At 34.7% G+C, this 24918-nt stretch overlaps 1 pseudogene across 1 annotated transcript; it reads right to left on the reverse strand.

The window, feature by feature from the left end:
• Window positions 1-8163: 8163 nt before the first annotated feature.
• Window positions 8164-9093, reverse strand: LOC309857106 (small ribosomal subunit protein uS5 pseudogene; annotated as a pseudogene). Its single transcript has one exon. The product of its transcript is annotated as a small ribosomal subunit protein uS5 pseudogene (transcript).
• Window positions 9094-24918: the final 15825 nt, after the last annotated feature.

The following is a 24918-nucleotide window of genomic DNA, read 5'->3' on the forward strand; positions in this document are numbered from 1 at the left end:
GTAAGAATTAACATTGTTAAAATGTCCATACTACCGTAAACCATCTGTAAATCCAATTCCTATCAAAAATCCAATGTTAGGGGCGCCTGGGTGGCTCAGTGGGTTAAGCCGCTGCCTTCGGCTCTGGTCATGATCCCAGGGTCCTGGGATCGAGCCCCGCATCAGGCTCTCTGCTCAGCAGGAAGCCTGCTTCCTCTTCTCTCTCTGCCTGCCTCTCTGCCTGCTTGTCATCTCTCTCTGTCAAATAAATAAATTAAAAATCTTAAAAAAAAATCCAATATTATTGTTTTACAGAAGTAAGTAAAGAATCCTAAAGTTTATATGAGACCATAAAAGACAACAAATAATCAAAGCAGTTCTGAGAAAGAATGAAGAAGGGAGATTACACTTCTTGATTTGAAACTATACTACAAAGCCCTCATGCTCAAAACAATAAAGTATACTGGCATAAAAACAGACCAATAAACAAGTAGAACAGAATTGAGAGTCCAGAAATAAATCCTTTCATACAGTCACCTAATATTTGACAGGGGCCAACATATGTAATGGGGAAAGATAGTCTGTTCAATAAATGATATTTAAAACTGAATAGTCACATAAACAGTATGAAAAGGGAACCTTATATCACTCATAAGTCTGAACTTGAAATAGATTAAAGACTTAAAGGTGATGCATGAAACTAAATTTCCTAAAGGAAAACATAGGAAAAATTCTCCTTGACATTGGTCTTGCCAATAGTTTTTTGGATACCAGACTAAAAACACAAGCAAAAAAAGCAAAAATAAATAAATGGTATTACATCACACTAACGTTTCTGCATTGCCAAAAAAAGGGAGAGAGAATGAAAACACAATCCACAGAATGTAAGAAAATACTTATGAATCTTATATCTGAAAAGAGGTTAATAACCAACAGATACAAATAGAAAAAAATATATGATTAAAAAAATAGCAAAAGGATCTCAATAGACTTTTTTTTTCAAAAAAGTTATATAAATGACCAACAGGAGCATTAAAAAGTGCTCAACGTAAAAATCTCAGGGCAAAGTCCTTATGTTGTTGTTGTTGTTGTTTACCTCTGAAAAACACAGCAAGATATTAGAATATATACTACCAAAAAATTGAAACTAACCAATTTTGGTAAATATTGGGGAAAACGGGGAACTTATGCACTGTAATAGGGATATAAATTTGTATGGAAAACAGTATGGAGATTATTCATATTATTAAAAGTAAAATTACCATATGATTCAGTAATCCCACTTCTAGGTATCTATCTAAAGAAAACGAAGTTCACTGTTCAAAGACATATCTGCACTCTTATGTTTATTATAAAATTATTAACTCTAAGCAAGAGATGGAAATAACTTCAGTATCCATTAATGGATGAATGAGTAAAATAAGTATGGTAAATATATACTACGGAATACTACTTAACCATGAAAAATTAAGAAATACTGCCATTTACAACAGCATGGATGGATCTTGAAGGTATTATTCTAAGTGAAATATTTCAAAGATTTTGTATATTTTTTTAATTTATGTATTATGATATCCCTTACATACAGAATCTGAGGAAAAGGAAAACTAATGGAAACTTAGAGTTGAGTTGACAAGGGGTGAACCTGGGGTGGAGTAAGGTGGTCCAAGGGTGCAAACTTGCAACTATAATATGAAAAAGTTCTGGGGATCTAATGTACAGCATGATGATCATAGTTAATAAGATATACATACTTTTTTTTATTGTGCTTCCCTTTATTAAACTTTGCATATATCACATTCTTACAAGTTGAAAGTTTATAGCAATCTTGTATAAAAGAGGTCTGCTGCCACCATTTTTCTAACAACATTTGTTCATTTTGTGTCTCTTTGTCACATGTTGGTAATTCTTGCAATATATCAAGTTTTTTCATTATTATTGTATTTGTTATGGTGATCTGTGATCAGTAATTATGACCCACTGAAAACTCAGAACTAGTGTACTTAAGGTATATACATTGTTTTTCTTTAAAAACATAATGCTTTTGAACAGTGCAGTATAGTTTTTATTTTTTATATGCACTGGGAAACATAATTTTTTATATGCACTGGGAAACCAAAAAATATAATAATTTGACTTAGTTTATTGAGATAATCACTTTATTGAGGCAGTCTGGAACAAAACCCACAAGACCTCTGAAGTTTATCTCTACTATACTATATACATAAAAGTTGCTAAGAGAGTAGATCTTAAAATTCCTTATGATAAATGCATAAAAAACAGTGGCAACTATACGAGATAGTAGATGTATTAACATTTTTATGTAGATTATATTGCAATAAAGATGTATACCAATTTATCAAATTGTACAAAATTTACACAATGTTAAAGGTTTGCAATGTTATAAGAAATCATTTCTTAAATTTACAAATATGTCGATTTTTTTCAATAAACCTGGAAAAAACTTTTTGTAGAATTAATCTATTTTTCAAAAAATGAAGTAAGGCAGTAGAAACTGCAACTAACTCTGAAATAATAGAATATAAAATCCATTTTCATTATATACACTGTGACAAAAAGTATTACTTAGTTTACAATGGAGGAGTACTTATGAAACATGAAGGATGGTCTATAAATAAGGCTGAAAGAGCTCAGTTTTAAGGTTTAAATTTAAAATCTTCTTTTGAAATACTAAACTGACCACCCAGTGTTCCAAACATCAATGTCTTAACTGCATGAATTTATTTCATACAACTCTATAATCTAGTTTCATAAGAAAACAGCATGCAAATTTTGAATAAGACAGACTTGCTTAAGTTTCATGTTCAACAGTAAAGGATACCTCCCTAAAAACAAATAGAAGACAAATCAGCATATTTATTATGATAATTATTATTCATAAAGAGATTCATATTGAATTAGGGAATATATATCCTCAGAGGGGGTAAAGTAAAATGAAATTTATTTTGGTAAATGTGTCTATGAATAGTCAATACAATGCCTCAATATAAATGAATATTACCATTTTGAACAATTTAATTACTATTACTAGAATTATTATAAGTATAAAAATAGCTATCATTTTAGCATGGAATATGAGATTCTCATGCTCCATGCTTCATCACATACACACAACAACGCAGCATAATAAGTATTATCATCACCATTTCATGGGTGAAAAAACTGAGGCTAACACATTTGGATAACTGGTTTATGATTACATGGGTAGCAAAAATGCATCACACTAATTTAGGCTTTATGATTTCAGAATTGTACTCTTACCATTGCACATTCTATTACTCTGTAAATACTTGGCCTGTTTTCATTTGGTTCTTTAATTTTATTCATGTGGTGATGGCTTAAAGCTTCATTTAAAGGAAGCTTAAAAATTTCATTTAACCAAAAGCTCCCAAGAATTAAAAATGTCATTGATCTAATGTAGACATGGATATCATTAGTTAATGGGTAACTATATATTTTCCACTCTAGTGAGATAAAAGAGTATTTTTCTAAGTTTTAGTCTCTCAGTGTTAAAAAGGACTTTGTTAAAATAGAAATATTTAGACAAAGGTGATCAAAAGTCTGGATCAGGTCACCTTAAGGTAAATATTAGGAACCTGAGGAAACAAATGGAGATTTGAACACTGAGCTATGATATAATGAATGGTTTCAAGTATTTAGTAGAGTATAGAAAAGCCCTTTAAAGCCTGGTCTTAGCCTAGCATTGCAGCTTCTGGGATATCTATCTATCATCTATCTATCTAGATATAATGTGAAAACTTTTTTAACTTAAAGATTTTGAGAAATAGAACATAATCAGCACCATAGAAGATCTGTTTATGATAACAACCTAGCCCCTCCTCCCAGTTTGTTAATATTCTCTCTTATTTAATGTAACATTGTGCAAATAGACCACTACTGATCTGCTGTTATGAATGAAATAGCTATAATCATCTGTTTGCATATCCTGGTGAAAATATTCATTTAGTTCCATGTTGTATTTCTAGGAATGGACCAAATTTTTATTTTTATTTTTAAGTTTTCTAAATATTGTCCAACTTGCCTCAAATGTTTTTATTATGGGCACTTTCATTCTTTCACATTCTTGCAAGGCAATTTTACTGTTGCCCAATATGGTAAGTGTGTAATAGTATGTCATTTTAGGTTTTAATTTATTATTAATTTAATTTAATTTAATTCCAGATTCATAATAAAGATAAACAGTTTTTATATATGAGTGGCCATTTGGATTACCCTTTCTGAAAAGTGCATGCTCAAATCTTTTGATATCTTAACATTGTGTCATACTGACTTCTTTAATAGTAGATTTTCTGAATGAACTTTAAGCTGTGTAGGTCTTCTCTATTTTATTTTGAACTTGTTTTCATTTCAAAATCTTTATATTTATTTTCATAATCTGCTTTTATTTTTCTTTGTCTATTATCTATCTATCTATCTATTTATTTGCAAGCAAGAGAGAGCGAGCAAGTGAGAGTGCAGGGAGGGATAGAAAAAGAAGGGAAAAGAATCTTAAGCAGGCTCCAGGCTCAGCACAGAGCCCAACTCTGGGCTCTATTTCACAACCCTGACATCATGACCTGAGCCAAATGAAAGAGATAAAATAAAATTAAGGTGTTAAAAAAAAAAGGAAAAAGAATTGGAGGTTTAATTAAGTGAGCCACCCAGGCACCCCTGTGGTACCTTAAATTAGCTGTCATATTTTTAAAGTTCTAGAGTATCCATTTGTTCATTTATAAAACCTTTCTCAATATCATTTTTAGTGTCAGTTTTTGGTTCAATTTGCTTCCCCTCTCATTTCTTTGAGCAGAGTAATCAAGCCATTTTACAATCTTTATTGATCATTTTAACATCATACTTAATCCCATTTTGTCTATCAAATCTTGTTAATGGTTTTTCTTTGTGTGCTTTGTTACATTTTGCTATGTTCAAGACATTATATTTGAAACTCTTATTGAGTAGGGATAATTAAGAGCTATAATAATGGTATGGTCCTCCTTGGTAGGATTTTCTCTTATATCTGAGACTCTACAAGACAATCATACTCCAAATTCAGTGATTGACTTTCTCAGTTTACACAGAAGGCAAGGTAGGCTATAGTCTTATTTCTGCTTCTCCTTGTGCTTTGGGGATCTCAAGTTAAATTTGGGTTGTACCAAAGTCCTCAAATTTGATTGCTGCTGGATTTTGAATTTTGTTTCTCTAGTATCAAGAGTCTATGAACAACACAGCTCAGTGTGTTTTAGCAGTTTCAAATGCTCTCATAGCTAAAATGGCTTCAGGGCATATATCTCTAGGCTCTCATTGTATTTCGTATTTTGGCCCAGTAATCCCTCACTTATTTTTATAATCATTCTGATATTTTTAACTTTAAAAGCTATTTTGTCTGGATTTTTAGTTGTCTTAAGTAGGAGTTTTTAGATCACCATTACTAGAAGCAACAACAAATATACATGAAAATATCTGCAGTAGTTTATCACATCTTTATGGCTTTGAACTTCCATAAGCTGAGGCATCCTTCTCTAATCACTTAGGCAAACTCCAATTTACCCTTTAAAACAACCCAAGAATTGCTTCATTTAAGAACATGTTCAGGGATGACTCTTCCCCACTCTTCTTACCAACATTCCCACACACTCTTTGCTACCCAAAGCTTGTTTATGAACTTTCGTTAGGTATATCAGCGTGACCAGAATTTTGCTCTATTGTATTTTTGTCCTTTAGAGCTTTAATTAAATATGAATTCCATAGAAAGTCTGTCCCTTTTCTTTCAAACCTGGGTTAGTTATTTCTTCTCATTCTTTGTCAGAAGTTACTTTATTAGAGAAACTTATAGCTCTATTGTGACTTTGGAGCCTTTACAGTTTTTCGACTGGAAAAATCACCCATCCCTGAGATTTTTACGCAGCTTCCTAGCTGATATTATTCAGAAATCTGTTCAAAGCAGACTTTTTCAGGGAGGCCCTTTTGGACCACTCAGTTTAAAAACCTCTTCTCAATCACTGCTCTTTTAAAAATGTGCTTATTTAGTTCAAATATGCATCTCTATTAAAGAAAAATCAGTACTTTTTTTTTTTAAAGTTGGCTTACCTATTATCTATCTCTCCCATTAAAATGATTCCTCTGGGCTGGGGTTTTGTTGTGCTCATCTTAGGCCAGGCACTCAATAAATTGTCTCTGAATGATTGAATTGTTTGACTCCCTTGCTAGATTCTCAACTTCATGAGGCCAAGGATTGTTCTATTCAGTCCTTCTTTATCCTCAATGTCTGTTATATTGCAGTCACTTACATGACTAATGGGAAAAATCACAGAAAGAAAGAGTTAAAACTACATAAAAACCCCGTAGGTTCAATAACACAAAGCTTTCTAAAATTATTTAGCCCAGGAATTGAATACTGGCTGCACTTTTGATTTTTTTTAAATGGTATTGAATTTAATTTAAATGGAAATACTGGAATGGTAGAATAATAAAAAAATTATAAAAGCAACTTGCTCCTTAAAGTAAGAATTATATAGGACATCTCTTCTAGAAGCAAAATTTTCAAATGACAAACATCTGAAAGCATAGAAGGAGAAGTAAGAGTGTGAATTGTATTTCAATGCTCTTTTCTTTATATTCAACAAACAGCTTCATTCACACACCTTTCCAATTTTTTCAACTCTTTTGACAAAGCCTTCAGAGGAGTTACTGCTGATGACAACCATCACAGCCTAACAGGAGAAATTTTATAAAGAAAAATAATAGCATGTTTTTCCCAAATTGTTAAGGATATGGTGAAGCTCTGTCGGATTCAAAGGAGGAATGTGCAATTCCATGCTATATATAATAATAACTTGTTTTAATAGTGGCTTTGCAATTTTTCAGATATATCCATTTACTGAAACCACTATCAAATAAACAAAAACAAAGAAATGAACAGGGGTTCGAGACAGAAATTATCTAATCTAAAAATAGCACATGTTCACAGAATACACAACACATATCCCAAGTACTACTATAGGTTTCAAGTAATAGTCAAAACAATAGTAAACATGATTCAGACCCTACCAGTCAAATCATAAATGGGACCTTAACTGTAAATCCTTATCTTTAGATCAAAGCGGGTAATTGGGGGCTGAAGATACATTATAGAACTAATATGTTATAGAACTCCTCTGAAATGAGTCATTTATTCCATCACTTTTCCTGCACAGCTGCTGACCCATGTTTTGGTTCCTGGAAATAGCTGCTACCCTGTCATACTTCTTAAAAGCACATATATTGATAACTCTACTCATTCCTCCATTCCTCTGTGACTGTCACTGTGTTAAAATGTGGAGTCAGCTGACTCACTTGTGATGGTAATAAAGTAGATGAGTTTGCAAAGTATTTTGTTATTTCTAAAAATGCAAAAACCAAATTACATTGAAATCATAAGGGGTGTTTCAGGGAGAGCTGTAGGATGTGGTTTCTTGTGTAATCCACAGAGATTAGCTCCAACACATATTTAAACTCTGCTCTAGGAGCAACCTTAGTGGTAAAGCAAGAAGATAAACAGATGTATACACACCCTGGCACAAAATTATCACTTATGTTTGGCTTCCTAGTCTCCTCGTGTTACTTATTTATCTTAACTTCTCTCTGAAATCAGGGAACACAGAATCTCAATCAGTAGACATTTTTCTACTGAATTACCCAATAGTCCGATCATACCCCTAATACTTTTTAAAATTATTTCACTCATAATCCCAAATCTGCTTTGCTTCCTCATCTTAGTACACTGTAATTTGATTTCAAAATGAGGACAGTTGTTAGTAATGCCACATTCATTCATCTATTTTACAATTCCATGTGCTTATAACTATGAAGATATGTTAATAACATCCATTCCAATAAGCCACCCTAAATTTATTATCATGAAACAAGACCTCAAGAAAGAGAATTCAAAATCATCCATGTATTTGCAACTTATTGCAATAAAGCCTTTATCAATAGACTTCCCTGTGCACATGGTGGTCAAATTGCTGGTGAAAACCAGCCAGATCTATTACAAGCTTTCTCATGGCTTCTAGGTAACCCAAGTGAGCCTTTATTGATACTGGGAAGGGATAAAGCAGGGAAGGGATAAACAGTGCTATAAGATTTGGCTAGACAAAAGTAATGACTCTCATTACAAAGTGAGTATTTTTTTTTCAAGCTTTAGTTCAGTTTATTTTTCTTGTATAAAACTATGTAGTAGCCACAGCTGGAGCCTGGGTCCTCTGAACAGAGACTCTGGTGTGGGTCTTCACAAGATGGTCCGTGAACTCCTGATAGGGAGACTTGGTGAACACAGTCTCCTTCCAGAGATCAGGGGTGAGATAGCTGTAGGTCTTGGAGATGGCATCGAAAGTAGCCTTGGCAAAGTTCCCTAGGGTGGCAGTGCAGCCCCTGGCCGAGGTGTAGCAGTCGTCAATACCAGCCATCATCAGCAGTTTCTTGGGCACAGGGGCCGAGACAATGCCAGTGCCTCTGGGGGCGGGGATGAGACGCACCAGCACAGAGCCACAGCGGCCAGTCACCTTGCACGGGACAGTGTGGGGCTTGCCGATCTTGTTCCCCCAGTAGCCTCGCCGCACAGGGACAATGGAAAGCTTCGCCAGAATGATGGCTCCGCGGATGGCAGTGGCTACCTCCTTGGAACACTTGACATCCAAACCGACGTGTCCATTGTAATCTCCGATGGCGACAAATGCCTTGAACCTGGTCCGCTGGCCCGCGCGCGTCTGCTTCTGCACAGGCATGATCTTCAAAACCTCGTCCTTGAGGGAGGCTCCCAGGAAGAAGTCGATGATCTCAGACTCCTTGATGGGCAGGGAGAAGAGATAGATCTCCTCCAGGGACTTGATCTTCATGTCTTTGACCAGGCGGCCCAGCTTGGTGACGGGGATCCACTCCTTGTCCGCGGCCTTGCCCCCGCGAGCTCCGCGGCCTCGGCCCCGGCCCCGACCACGGCCCCGGCCCGCCCCGGCCCCGGATGCCGCTGCCGAAGCCACCGCGGAAACCGCCGCGGCCTCCCATTCCAGGGCCCCCGGGCCCTCCGGGCCCTCTCGCAGCACCGGCGTCATCCGCCATTTGGTGTTCTCTCGGAGAGGAAACAAAGTGAGTATTTTAAAGCAAAAGAGCCTGTTGGGAATATTGTTTTATAAAATAGTGGTTTTTTTTATTAACTTTTTAAAATTCAATTAGGTAACATATAGTGTACCAATAGTTTCAAATGTAGATTTCAGTTATTCATCCATAGCATATAATAGCTAATGCTCAGTACTTACTGTTATAGCTTCTTGAAAGCAGAATTTTAACCCACTGAGCCACCCAGGCGCCCTTGAAAGCAGAATTTTAGATCACATTTTCTGATTACTTCCATGTCGTACAACACTTTCCTGCTAGCAACCTTCAAAACATACTGTTTGTTAGAGGAATTTCTTTAATAATAAATAAATAGGAATTCATTTAAATTTATAAATATATAAAATAAATAGGAATTTATTTAAATTTATTTAAATATTACACACTGTTTCATTGTTCATAAATAAGGTGATGATATTATAGCCATTAGTTGGTAGCACTGATATATCACTATCTTTTTACTTCTCAGTGCATTCTCTTTACACAAATAGATATATATTTTAAAAAATGTGAATCTGTGGCAAACTTGTAAAAAACCCTATACAGTAAAGTTTATCATTTTAAGTAATCTCAATTATCTTCCTCAATTGTGATAGTATATCCTTCTATCTAGGCCAGATATTGTATGAGGGATTTGAAGAGACATACTTTTCTAAATTTCACTTTTCTCATCTGCAAAATGCTTATCATGATCCTACAAAAAAATACACTTATAATTTTTTGATGAAAATTTATTTATTTATTTTAAGATTTTATTTCTTTATCAGAGAGAGTGGGCGAGAGAGCAAGCACAGGCAGACAGAATGGCAGGCAGAGGTAGAGGGAGAAGCAGGCTCCGGCCGAGCAAGGAGCCAGATGCGGGACTCGATCCCAGGATGCTGGGATCATGACCTGAGCCAAAGGCAGCTGCTTAACCAACTGAGCCACCCAGGCGTCCCTTTTGATGAAAATTTAATCTGTATAAACAATATATTTGCTGTAATGCGTGGTTCATGGAAAACATCTTTTTTAATTATAAGCAGTATTAGAAATTAAGTAAATGTGTCTATAATATTTAAAGTTTTAACACATAATTCCACTGCTTTGCCTTATTTTCTCAAATCCCTTTACCACTTTCACTGACAGAGTCAAATGTACTTTTTCTACTAGTAGCCAGCTCTTTGTCTTTTGTCAGAAAGATGCCCTTGTGAATTATTTATAATAGAGATATTAGCAATAATAATAATAATAATAATAATAAATAGCCATGAAAATGTTAAAAAAAAAAGTTTTCTTAACTAATTAGGGTTCTTAGACATCAATTAGAGGAACCACCTCGGGCAAGCAAATTAATCTGCAAGACATTCCCAGAATTAACAAGTCAGTCAGATACAGGGTTGTCTGTAGACTGAAAAGAACTAGGTTTGGAAAATAGGTAAGGACAGTGAAAAAAGTGATCAAATTTTTGGGCAAAATAAACTCTTAGGTGTCCTTTCAATGGAGTCCTGTTCATTATGTAGCAGAAACTCTGGAGATTATCTCAATCCATTGGAGTCACCCCGTTTATTAGCTTGCTATTGACAAAGTTATTTACAAACTGTAGAGCAAGAGGTTATAATGGAGAAAACTGATGGTAATGCACAGGATTCTTGTTAACAATAATGCAAGTTAGTGATTTTTCATTAGAAAACATAAATTCTATAACCCAAATTATGGGCCCAGAGCACTTCTGCTGCACAACTCTGCTTATATCCCAAATAACCATGTGAACTAGTTTTAATATCTGCTTCTCTTATTAATTTTTGAATAAAAATTCTTGACACAAGTATTTTATAATTGTGTGATAATCATGAATTTAATTTTTGGAGAACAAAACACACTTTAGCATAACTAGGTTTGTTCACAGAACCAGCCTTGGTAACACACTTCTATATGTTAGAAATGATGTAATAAATGTAGAATATTGGGCACTTGTTTGGTATTCTTTGCCATGTTTTGCACTATCTAAAAAGAGATCAGTGAACTTGGACTGGAGTTAGTAGACATGGAAGAAAATAAAATATTACAGAGAAGAATACTCTGTGGTCCACAACCTAAACGGCCTGGGATTCCCATCATTTGGATCCCTGTAGCTTTACAGAAGTCAATTAAATTTGTGTATCTCTGATTAAAGTTGTTTCCCCAGTACTTTTTCAAACATCTCTTGTAAAGTATTGTTTCCCAGAAAAAAAGGGATTTTGCACATGTATCTGCCTTTGTCTCTGGTCATGATCTCAGTCAGTATCCTGGGATCGAGCCCCATATCGGGCTTCCTGCTCATTAGGGAGTATACTTCTCAGTCTCTCTCTGCAGCTACATCCCCCTGCCCCACTCATGCTCTCTCTCTCTCAAATAAATAAATACAATCTTTAATTTTTTAATTAAAAATAAGATAAATAAATTAAAATAAAAAGTTTGGGCTTACTGCCCCATTTAGCTCCTTTTGTTTTTTTGAGTTGTATTTAAAGCAGCATGAGAGAACATGAGGCTCTCAAACTTAAAAAAAAAAGGAAAAAATTGAGTTTTGTTAGGATTTAAGATCTTGTCTGCTAGACAAAAACGTTGGCTTTGTTAACATGTGAAAATTATCAAAAGGGAATAAGATAGAATTCTAATAATTTTTGTAGAAATTAAAAATTTTCTCCAACCCAATTACATACAGACCCATTAAGTAAATTCATTCCAATGTCCCAAACCAACCTTTTCTAATAGTAATGCATCTGTGTAAACAGGGTCAACCCAAGGAATAAATAAATATTATTATTTTTTTCCTGTCTCTTCCACAGTCTCATCTGGGTATATTGGTAGCAAGCCAATTATCTATCTTATAAGACATGATATCATAAGGAAGGGTATTCTGTCCATTTGGAACAACTGAAAATCATTGTAATTTTATCTTGGTGCAGTAACTTGAGATGGCAAAGTGTGGTTTATGAATATATTTTATTTTTTTTTTACTGGGAAGAAGAGATTATAGAGATATTGGTTATCCAAGAGAGACTGACAGGTGTTGATAGTTGCCAGGTCAATATCCATCTACTTTTTCCTTTAGTATCAGAAAGCACTGAGGGATTGACAACAAGGAAACTTAAAACAACATCAAATATTTTATTGTCTCTTTTCTAGCTACATTGTAACCATATGACAAAGTATCAGTCGTACAAGATATCATTCTCTTTTACCTCTATCTTTCTGCCAGAAATGTGGGCTTAATAGTGAGAACTCCAACAGCAATTTTTGCAACTGTGAATAAAAAGCCATGAAAACCTCTAAGATAGTTCACTTGACTTTCTTAAGACTCTGAACCAACACCAGAAAACACTCTCTGTAGTCTTCTTGTTAAATGAAAAATATGGTTAAACCACTTTTGACAGTCTACTACCTACAGCAAACTGTAAATCTTAATTGAAATATGTCCTCTCAGCTGTGCTTAAGCAACTGAGTCCTGAGCTTTTCAGGTTTTCAGTCTGAAAGAGTACACCTCGGGTGCTCTGAAAGGGAAGAGAAACGACACCCTGTTCTCCATATAAATTAAAGAAGAGAAATCTGTGCATTTAAGTGGGCCATATAAAATTTATCAAGCAGTTATCTCCTAACTCCTTCCTATCCAAATTACCTGATATGCTCTCCCTACTCCTTTATTCCACGTTACTGCCTTTTCACAACATGTCTTCTGTTATTTCCTTCTTGCAAGCTAGTTTTGATTTCTGCATCTAAAAAAATCAACAATCATTGTGTATTTCAATTCCCATTTTCCTCAAATGCATTGATTCTTCTTATCTATTACTCTTTTCTCATACTCAGTGTCTTTGTCTTTATGGGGTTTGTACTTTGCTTTTCCCCATCCTTTACTGCCATTATATAATCAATCTAATAACTTCTTAGAGAAAGTTAAAAATTCCCGCATAGCCACACGTGAACACAAAGTCACTGATTTTTAGCAAACCTATAAGATAGTCAGACATCCATTCAATTTCTTTTTTTTTAAGATTTTATTTATTTATTTGACAGAGAGCGATGACAAGCAGGCAGAGAGGCAGGCAGAGAGAGAGGAGGAAGCAGTCTCCCTGCTGAGCAGAGAGCCTGATTTGGGGCTCGGTCCCAGGACCCTGGGATCATGACCTGAGCCGAAGGCAGTGGCTTAACCCACTGAGCCACCCAGGCGTCCCTCCATTCAATTTCTTAACTGAGTCCCAAATGCATCCTGACTTCTAACCTAAACCTAAGCTCTACTTCTTACACGTTGTTATATGACCAAATTCTTTCAGTTCAGTATTTTGTAACATTTAAATATTAATCAGTTGATGCTTTGTTTGTGTATTTCTATGAAAATAATTTGAATACTGTAGATTTATTGTTATATTTATAGGTTTATAATCAAAGTTTCATCAGTTGAAGTTTTTGGAAATTTCAGATATAATGATTAACCTAAAATGATACTGCCTCAAATCCCTCTGATATCAAGGCCCAACTCCTGATTATAGCCAAACCTGTGGTGGATAGTTCCATGGGAAATTGCAGTTACTTAACACTGATAGCATCTCATGTTCTCTCTCTCATTTTAGAATGTCTCCAACACAACCTGAAAGTGTAGGAGAGTTAATGTCCTCTGAGGACAGCTCTCAGTGAAGTGGAAATAAGAACCATAGGTAAAATTGTCAGTTTTCAGGTCTTCATCAGGACAACTTAAAGAAGTTTCTCAGGACCTTTCAGTAAAAGCAAGCCTTCATTTTCTATCCACAACAATTATATCAACAATGTACCTCTTTGACAAAGTTGCTTCTTCACTGTATCACTTTCCCATTCTTTTCTACCTTGGATAATCTCCCAGATAAACTAACAGTACTCAAATCCTTTGTCCTACTCTTTGCTCTCAGGATAAATGGAGCCAAAAGACTTAGATTAATATCAAGTTCTGAATGGGATCTTAGAGCTATTTCTGTCCAGATTTTCATAAACATAGGGACCTTTGAATTATCAGGCTATAAATAAGTTCTAAATGGAGGGGGCAAAAGCAAAAAGTAGAAATTTTTATGTTTGATTTTTAATCATGATTAATTGACTATTGATTATTATAAATACTAACATTATAAAAGTGTGGATCTTTGTAAAACAATGTCATATTGTAAGAAAGAAGTTGCATAATCCTTTTGAGAATATTAAGCCAAGTGTTCAGGTGCCATATAATTTCTTGTTTAATCCAGAACTTTGGTGTGCATCATCTTGAGGAATAGGATTTTGAAGTCCAGACAGACTAAGAGAAAACTGATCCAAATGTGTGTGTTTATATTTCTGCTTTTGTTGTAAAAATCAAAGTGTGATTGCTGGTTTAAAATGGGAAAACTAATAATGTTCATGGACTCGATTATAAATTTTCTAATTGTATGGGAAGAATCCAATAAACATAGAATTAATTGATTTGCAAATCCTCAAAGAGCTACAGGATCAGGTAGTGGTATGTTCTGATTCAACAGCATCATAATGCAGCATTTTATATGTGTGGCTAATGGATATTTTCATGAATGTTTGCTAGCTAGTCAGCCAATACAGAGAAATATTAGGTAGCGTAATTACTCACAGTTGTGTTTAATAAAATGAGAGAAAATTATCAAATGACACTAATAATAATAATCCTATAGCAGGCTAAATATTCAATGATAATTACAAGTATTAATCTAGCTTTCTTCCCTGATTATGACTCTGCTCTCCTTTATCATAATGGGAGTAGCAGATTGTCTGCAGTGAATTGTGAAAACGCAGCAGTGACTTTGGCAGTGAAGGCCTCCCATCAATTTTGATAGGTTAAAATGATTCTGGTTGGTCTTGAGCAAATGTGTCAATTTTTTTTTTCTGTGTGTGTCATAAAAGAAAGAAGCAATAGTAAATTCTTGCTGTTATTCCATGGAGCCAATAAAATCATACTGCCAACAAGAGGCTGTTGACACCATAGGTGTAGTTAACTGTCTTGAAATACTACGCCTGGAAATAAAATCCTAATATTTCACATAACCTCTTTTTTTAAAAGAAACAAAACAAAACAACTATACTGCTTACATTTAGGGCCCTGCTGTTGTGTAACTATTTTTGAACATGTCTTCTGTAAGTGTATATATATATATATATATACATATTTTCCTGTGCAATAAATTCATTTAGAGATAAATTTGGATTGCAAATTATTTTGGGGGAGGCGTGGTATTTGTGGCTAGTCTTACAAGTAAAAAGGACTAAAAGAAAGAAGAAAAACATTTTTTATTACAGCATATTTACATCTGTCCAAAGTACTTATCTACTATAATACTGACTAATGTATAATACTGTACACAAAGAAAGAAGCTAAATGAGTTATAATTCAGTCAGTGTATAGCTGGCCATTTTAAAACTTACCACTGAATCTTTCTGGTATGCAATGTGATATCTGGCAATCTGGTCCAGTTCATTACATCAGGTCATTTGTATGTTCTTATTACCATTTTGATAGCATAGCACATTTTATAACCCAGACATTTTACAATGGAACTATGATGCATGTATTTTCAAAAGTATAGACATACATGAAGCTATGAGGTCAAAAAAGATGAATGTCCGTAGTACCATATAGACTCAACAAATAAAAGTGTCCAAGGGTCTGAGTGTGACTTATGAATATTGTATAAGATTAGGCCAACATGTGGTTTTGATATAAATAATCTGTTCTTAAATTAGAATTACAATCGTTGAGTACAGTGTTGAAAATGGCAGATAGATTTTAGCTATCTTTGCTCACTAGGGAAAATGGAAAAATGTTTAGTTTGGTCAGATTTTCACTTAACTTCTGAAAAATCTTACGTTTGAGAGAACCCTTCTGAAATAAGAATCCTTAAAGACATAACCCCTTTGGCACAAGTTTTCAAGAAACTTGTTTGATGTTGTAGACAATTCTATGGCACACGTACTGTTCTAGATGTTTCATGCCAATAATATGTAAGCCATACCAAGGCTACATATACATATAGAGATGTTCCTCAGCTTACAAGGGGGCTATGTACAGAGAAACACATAAAAAATTGAAAATGCATTTAATACCCCAAAACTATCAAATATCATAGCTTACCTTAAGCTTATTTAAACATACTCAGAACACTTACATTTGCCTGCATTTGGGCAAAATCATCTTAAGCAAAGCCTATTTTATAACAAAGTATCAAATATCACATGCAATTTATTAAATATTACACTAAAAAAAGAAGAATATATATATTCTATATATATATTCTATATATAGAATGCTTGTAAGAATATCAGGTGTTCACCCCTGTAATCTTCTAGCTGACTGGAAGCTGTGGCTCACTGCCGCTGCCCAGCATCACAAGATGGCACCATATAGAACAAGAGTTTCAGGTGGTAGGTGTTGTAAGTTTTACCCAAACTGACATTGGTTTTTGTCATCATATATGTCAAGTAGTTTTCTCAGGTTTATTTTTAGAATATCCTTGTATAATGAATATTTACACTGATATCTAGTATAAAAATCTTGCAATTTAACATTAGAAACATTAAGATATTGAAAATCAATCTATTTCTTTAATTCATTGAAGACATTTTTGGCTTGTTTCCAGTACTTTCTTACTGGTTAAAAAATGAATTTGAAGTAGTCTGGATTTCATTATTATATGGCACTTTCCCTTTGATGAATACAAAGACGATATTCTATATTAGCTATCTGAGAAGAATTTATTTTTTTAATTTTATTTATTTGTAAGAGAGAGAGTGAGAGAGAGCACAAGCAGGGGGAGCAGCAGGATGAGGGAGAAGCAAACTCCCGGCTAAGCAGGGAATCTGTTGCAGAACTGAGTCCCAGGACCCTAAGATCATGACCCGAGCTAAAGGCTCAGGCGTTTAACTGACTGAGCCACCCAGGTGTCCCAATCTGAGAAGAGTTCTGTATGCTATTCCTATTAATATGCAGTTTAAAGTCTAGGTAATTAACTTAATATTTTAGTGGCTATTGCATAGATAGCACTATGTTCCAGGCAGAGAGTAAGAAAGAAATATTAAATCAACCATATTCTATGCATTCTAAATGAAAATAATTAATCGATCATAAAAATCCTTCTATTTATGGAATATCAACTTATAAGCTTTCCTCCATATGAACAATGCCAAATACCAGAATAAAGGGTCATCTAATACAAATAAAGGATAGAATTAAAGAATTCTGGTAAGCCATTTAATTTTGAAAAATGGTGTTCTATTGTTGCTGAGTTGTGGTTTTCCGTTACATAATATCTGATAAGTGTAGAAGTAACATGAGTGTTACGTGAGATGAGAAATGGTATATAATTAAGATATTTTTAAAAGTACAGATAAATACAAATTTGTAAACATAGCATTATGGAGGAGTAAAAATAAATGATAGCTACACACTCTAAAGTGAATAAAACTTGGAAAGCTAATAGAGAAGTAAAACAAGGACAGTGCAAAAAGTATGGTACATTTTTATGAAGTTCAAACAAATTCTGTGAAATCATAGATGGACTTAAAGATACTATTATGTATCAAATATTGTAAAAATTAAGCAAGGAAATAGCAAACATAAAACAACCAAAGCATACAAACTTGGGTAGATACAAGAGGTGTGATCATGTTCTACTTCATAAAGAGATGAGTTAATAGATAAATACAAGTAACTAGACTTTTTAGAAGTTCATAAAACGTTGCCTGTTATTTCTTAGTAATATAAAATATATGGTTTTCTAACAAAAACGTTTATCTTAAAATATTTAAAAATAAATTTTAGGCTACTCCTAAGGTTATATTTACTTTTCCACTGTAGGAAAAGCTGGTTGTTGTAGTTGTATTTGTTTGTTTGTTTTAGTCTCCTCCTAGTTTTTATTATTATAATGTGGAATGAGGAATGTTAGATTGAAAAGTGAATTATTTTATAGACAAAAATCATTACTTGATTCACCTCCTGGTACAGCAGATGGAACTCCTGAAAATATGCCCTTTTGCCTTATGGAAGAGTAACAGTTATGCTTACTTCTGAAACATACTTGGTGGTGGCCCTAAATAGTGACACCATAGTAAACATTTTGAATATTTGCAATTAATTTTTATAGTCATAGGGCTCCAAAAGGCACTGCAGGTATCTTAGCAGGTATTTCAATAAGGCTAAAAGTTGCCTGACTGTTTAAAAATATTAGCAAGGCACAAAACATGGCAGAAGTATTGTCCTCAGATATTATTTTTTTCCATATGCTCCTGATTCCAGACATGACAAGTTATTTTTCAAATATTTATTATAAAAGTTTTTATTTATTTATTTGACAGAGATCACAATAAGGCAGAGTCAGGCAGAGAGAGAGAGGAGGAAGCAGGCTCCCTGCTGAGCTGAGAGCCCGATGTGGGCCTCGATCCAAGGATCCTGGAATCATGACCTGAGCCGAAGGCAGATGCTTTAACCTACTGAGCCACCCAGGCTCCCCCATGACAAGTTATTTTGATAGATGTATATACAGTGTATTTTCCAGTTATAAGAAAAATGGTTCTGCTATTTTTAACCTTTTTAAAAATTAAATAATTTTTTTCATTGAAATTTTATTTTTTAATGTTTTACTTTTCTTTTCTTTTTTTTTAAAGATTTTATTTATTTATTTGAGAGACAGAGATCACAAGTAGGCAGAGAGGCAGGCAGTGAGAGAGAGAGAGAGGGGGAAGCAGGCTCCCTGCGGAGCAGAGAGCCAGATGCGGGGCTCAATCCAAGGACCCTGAGATCATGACCCGAGCTGAAGGCAGCAGCCCAACCCACTGCGCCACCCAGGCGCCCCAATGTTTTACTTTTCAATATACTACTTAGAATATAAAACCTATTCCATTTTGTAAGATGTTTACCATTTAAAAAATGGTAATTTTCTCATTGTGTCTTCCCCTCACATTGCTTTATTTTGAATAAAAAATTTCACAATAAACATAACTGATGCTTTCCTTCTGATGGTCCCTCTGTTGGTCATATTGTATATGAGCCATGACAATTAGTTTTACAAAATTTATTGATGTTTGTTGATATGTTTTATCATAACTAATTTTCCTTCCCTTATCTAGATTCCCCAGCTTTCAGACAGGTGGACACTTCAATAAACCATACCCAAGGGATGTATCAAGTACTTCTTAGACATTCTCTCAGATCCTTGAGGTGTCATTTTGCCTAGGGATTTGCAATAGGTTCTGCCAGAGGCACCACTGTGACAACTGATGTCCATGGTCTATCTCCTGCTAAGCTCAAGAGGTCACTGGTTTCCAAGTTTATCTATACAATTAATGCATACCAGCAAGTTCTTTTTTTTTAATATTAACAAACTTATTTTAAAGTTTATATGGAGAGGCAAAGACTCACAATAGTAAACATAGTGTTGAAGGAGAACAAAGACTGAGGACTGACTTCAAAGTTTACCATAACGATTGGGCGCCTGGGTGGCTCAGTGGGTTAAGCCTCTGCCTTCCGGCTCAGGTCATGATCCCAGGGGCCAGGGATCGAGTCCCGCATTGGGTTCTCTGCTCAGCAGGGAGCCTGCTTCTCCTCATCTCTCTCTCTGGCTGTCTCTCTGCCCATTTGTGATCTCTCTCTCTGTCAAATAAATAAATAAAATCTTAAAAAAAAGTTTACCATAACGATAATTGTAAGCATGATATTGTAATACCACAGAGAGACTAGATTAAAGCAACAGAATATATATTATCAATTATATTTTATATATAATAGAAAAGCAAAAGCAATACAAGAGAGCAAAATACAATCTTTTAAACAAATGGTTCTGTAGCAATGGTGAAGCTAAATCTAAAAATATAAAATAAAATAAATCCAGGCAGATATCCTACACTCTTCACAAAAATGAACTCAGATTGGATTATAAACCTAAACATGAAACATGTAGAAGGTAATATAGAAGAAAATTTAAATGACCTTGGTTTTCACAATAACTTTAGCTAAAAAACACAAGCACTGAATTTAAAAATGTCTACTCTGTGAAACACAATGCCAAGAGAATGAAAAGGCAAAGCACAGACTATGAAAAAAAATTTGCAAAATACACATCTGGCAAAGGACTGTTAATCAAAAATACACAAAGACCCCTTAAAACTCAACAATGGGGGAAAAACCGGATTAAAAATGAGCCAAAGACCTTAGCAGATACCTCACAAAAGAAAATATTACAGATGGCAAATAAGCATATAAAAAGATGCTTCACATCAAAGGTCATCAGGAAAATGCAAATTAAAACAAAAAAGAGACACCAGTACATACCCAGAATCCAGAGCACTGACAACAGAACATGAAATGTTGGTGAGGATGTGGAGCAACAGGAATGTTCTTCCATGTGTATTGAGAATAAAGAATGGAAAACAACTTGGCAGTTTCTTACATAACTAAACATATTCTTGCCAGATGATTCAGCAGTAGCAGCTCTTGGTATTTATCCAAAGAAGATGAAATCTATACCCACAAAGATGTCTATAGTAGTTTTATTCATAACTGACAAAAGCTTGGAAGCAACCAAGATATCCTTCCATAAGTGAAAGGTCAAAGAAAGTGTAGTACATGCAAAAAATGGAATATTATTTAATGCTAGAGAAATGAATTACCAAGCTATGAAAAGATATGGATATAAATATTTAATAAATATTTGATTTTAGGCTTCTACCAGTCTATCAATAGTATTAGTATATTTTAACAGTGAATGCTCAGCATTCATGAATTTACCTAATAAAACATTTTGGGTTCAATATTTTAAATACTTCAACCTCTATGATTATATTCCTAATAATTTTGAATTGGGGTAAATAAACCTTAATTTTTTGTAACTTGTTTCTTATTGCAAGAGAGCTCAATGAAATTTTAGAAAATAAAAATTTACAAAAAAAAAGTTTAGTTTACTATTGCCAAATAATTTAAAACTTTATCTTATATTCAAATACATATATTTTTCTAAATTGATTTATATGCTACTAAAACCAAAAACTTTTAGTTATACTAGATTTCATATCCTGCAATCAATGCCAGAAATCCATCTGGCAATGATTTGTCTTAAATAGAGTTAAGATGGGTGTTATTACAATGCAAGATGGAAACAAAGATAGTATAACAATTGGTGTTACATAACTTTTCCGTTTTGATCAAGTTACTAATCTACAAAAGGCTTTTATCAGTGACAGACTTGGGACTTTAACAAAACTTTTAAACTAGCATGTGCGACTCATTCCTAGAAAACAACACAATCAATAACACTTTATTTAGATTAAATCATGACTATTTCTCCATTTGAATAAAAAAGGTAGCAACCCCAATAAGTTTATTGAACATGAAAAGTTGAAATGCTATAATGCTCCTATGGAATTAAATGATCCAGTCAAGAATTACTAAAAAAGGATATAAATTACCAAAGTGTTTGTATAATTGTAATGTACAACTGCCCATTATCGTTCCATAGTGTAGGCTTGTACAAGAACTCTATAAAAGAACTCCACTTCTAAACTGTGGAAAATATGTTCCCTTTCCCCCTATATACAACTATTAAGCCATTCATTTAGCTTTTAAAATATCCACTTAATACAGGCTTTTTACACATTTGAACAGGCAGCAGGGCTCTATTCTTATCGCTTACATCTGAAGGATAGACTTCTAGCGTAAGAGGTAAAGCCCATAAAGGAGCCCAATAATAACAACAAAATACAGTTTAGTGAGCCCTTACAATCTGCCAGCTACCTTTCTGAGAATACTTCAATTAATAAAACATATAAAATACCTGACCACAAAGAGCTCACATTCTTTTGAAATATAATAGTGAAATAAACCAATAATAGAGGGGCACCTTGGTGGCTCAGTCCATTGAGTGACTGCCTTTGGCTTGGGTCATGATCTCAGGGTCCTGGGATGTAACTCCCCAGCAGGCTTTCTAGGCAGTGGGGTGTTTTCTTCTTCCTCTGCGCACCCTCCCAATTCTCTCTCTCTCTGTCTCAAATAAGAAAATAAACCAGTAATAGAATAATGATTGATGGTTGATGGTGATAAGTGATACAAAGAAATAAAAGAAAGGTAAAAGCCATTGGGGAATGCTGGGATGAAAGTTAATTTTATTTTGTTTTGGGTGGTTATATCTCATTTATGAGATGTTATTTGCACAAAGACCCAGGAAGTGAAGGAGAGTGTTATACAAATATTAAAGGAAAAGATTGCTCTAGGCAGAGCAAGTAAGTATATAGACTTTGTGTGAACAGCTTGTCTGTTACTTTTGAGGAAAAGCAAGGAGGCCAATGAGGAGTTCATAGTGGTGGAGAGAGGAAGAACGTATTGATGTATGACCTTCTAGTACATTGAAACGCCTTCAGTTTTTATTTAATATGAAAGGGGAAGATACCAAAAGTCTTTCAACAGCAGAATAAAATCATATGACTTGATTTTTAGGTTAAATTCTGTACCAAAATAAATTTGCATGGAGAAAGGAGTGCAGTATGTGTGGAAGTGGGGTTATCAATCAAGTCAATAATTCAGGAACATATGATGGTGTTTTTAGCATGCTGGGTGGTAATAGAAGTGGTGAGGTATGGTTTTCATTGTGTATATATTTTGATGGTGAATATTCTGGTGAACAGGATGGGGTATGTGCAGGACAGACATCAACATTTATTTTACCTGCACAAACAGAAGGGTAGAGTCTTCATTCCCTGATATGGAGAGAACTCTGAGTTCAAATGTTCTTTCTCATTAAATGGCATAGTGATGATGAGGATTTAGTCAGACAGTGAAAGAGAGCAGTAAGCATAGTGTTAAGCGGTAAGACATTATAATACATTGGAACATCAAAAAACGTTGTGTTGGATCATCTGTTTATGTGAGTAAATAAATAAATAAAGCTTCCTGGGGTTCTGATAGAGGTAAAGAAGACTGTATATGATCCAAAGGGGCACGTGCACCAAATGTTTATAGCATTAATATCCACAATAGCCAAACTATGGAAAGAACCTAGATGTCCATCAACAAATGAAATATATATATATATATATATATATATATATATATATATATATATATATATACACACACACAATGGAATACTATTCAGCCATCAAAAGAAATGAAATCTTGCCATTTGCGTTGACATGGATGGAACTGGAGGGTATTATGCTTAGCAAAATAAGTCAACCAGAGAAAGTCACTATCATATGATCTCCCTGATATGAGGAAATGGAGGTGCAATGTGGGGGGTTTGGGGAACAGGAAAAGAGTAAATGAAACAAGATGGGATCGGGAGGGAGACAAACCATAAGAGACTCTTAATCTCACAAAACAAACTGAGAGTTGCCGGGGGGGGGGGTGGGGAGGTTAGGGAGAGGGTGGTGGGGTTATGAACATTGGGGAGGGTATGTGCTGTGGTGAGTGCTGTGAAGTGTGTAAACCTGGCGATTCACAGACTTGTACCCCTGGGGCTAATAATACATTATATGTTAATTAAGAAGAAGAAAGAAGAAGAAGAAGAAGAAGAAGAAGAAGAAGAAGAAGAAGAAGAAGAAGAAGAAGAAGACTACTATAAATCAAATGCTATGGTTTTCAGCATAGAGTGTGTAATCAGGCATATTTTATTAAAGTAACCAAGTAAAATGAGGTCGAAAAGTGGAATAACAGAAAACATAAAAATCAGAGATTTTAAAAAGAGATATGGGACAGTGTAGAGAATATATTCAATGATATTATAATAGTGTTATATGGTGACAGATGGTGGCTATATTTGTAGTGATCATAGAATAATGTATGGAGATCTTGAAAACCTGAAACCAATGTAACACTGACTATCAACTACACTCAAATAAAAAAATAGTAAAAGGAAACATTTTAATTTAAAAAGATAAAAAGAGGGACAAGAATTTGAAAAGTGAATTTCAAAAAGAGTAAAGATGAGGCTAAGACATACTCTGAACCTTGAGGAAAACACCATTTTGAAAATTCTTCCCATTTTGAGAAAACTCAAATGAATCAATACCATAAAAGAACCCATTTTAACCGAGAGATGTAATGAATGCTCAAGAAATAATTTTATGACAGGATAATTCTTCCCTATGAAACAGCATACAGAAACCCGGGGAAACACCTGGAAGCAAAATAAACTATACTGAAAATAAGAATTAGGAAAAAGATAAATGATGAAAGATAAGAAAATTAGACCTGCGACAGAGACCTAGTGAAGAGAATTTTTAGCTTGTGGTTTAATGTTTTTGAGGATAATCTAGAGTTCATAACTGCCTTGAGGCAGGCTGGTTGTAGGCAGTTTAGGCAGACCCCTAAGAGAGGCCTACTTTGGGCAGGTGGTGTTGGAGGAGGCCATTGGGCTGGACAAAGACAAATCCAACCATTTGACTAAAGTGTCTGTGAAGATGTTGAAGTCAGATGCAGCAGAGAAAGACCTGTCAAACCTAATCTCAGAAATGGAGATGATGAAGATGATTGGACAGCACAAGGACACCATCAACCTGCTGGGTCCTGCACACAGGATGGTCCTTCGTACACTATCATGGAATATGCCTCCAAAGACAACATACAGGAGTACCTGCAGGCCCAGAGGCCTCCTGACCTGGAGTACTGTTACAATATCAGCCACAATGCAGCAGAGCAACTCTCCTCCAAGCACCCGGTATACTTTGCCTACCAGGTAGCCTGAGGCATGGAGTACCTTGCCTCCAAGAAGTGCATACACCAAGACCTGGCCACCAGGGAAGTGCTGG

Source organism: Mustela nivalis (assembly GCF_964662115.1).
Source record: "Mustela nivalis genome assembly, contig: HAP1_SCAFFOLD_391, whole genome shotgun sequence".
Lineage (NCBI taxonomy): Eukaryota > Metazoa > Chordata > Mammalia > Carnivora > Mustelidae > Mustela > Mustela nivalis.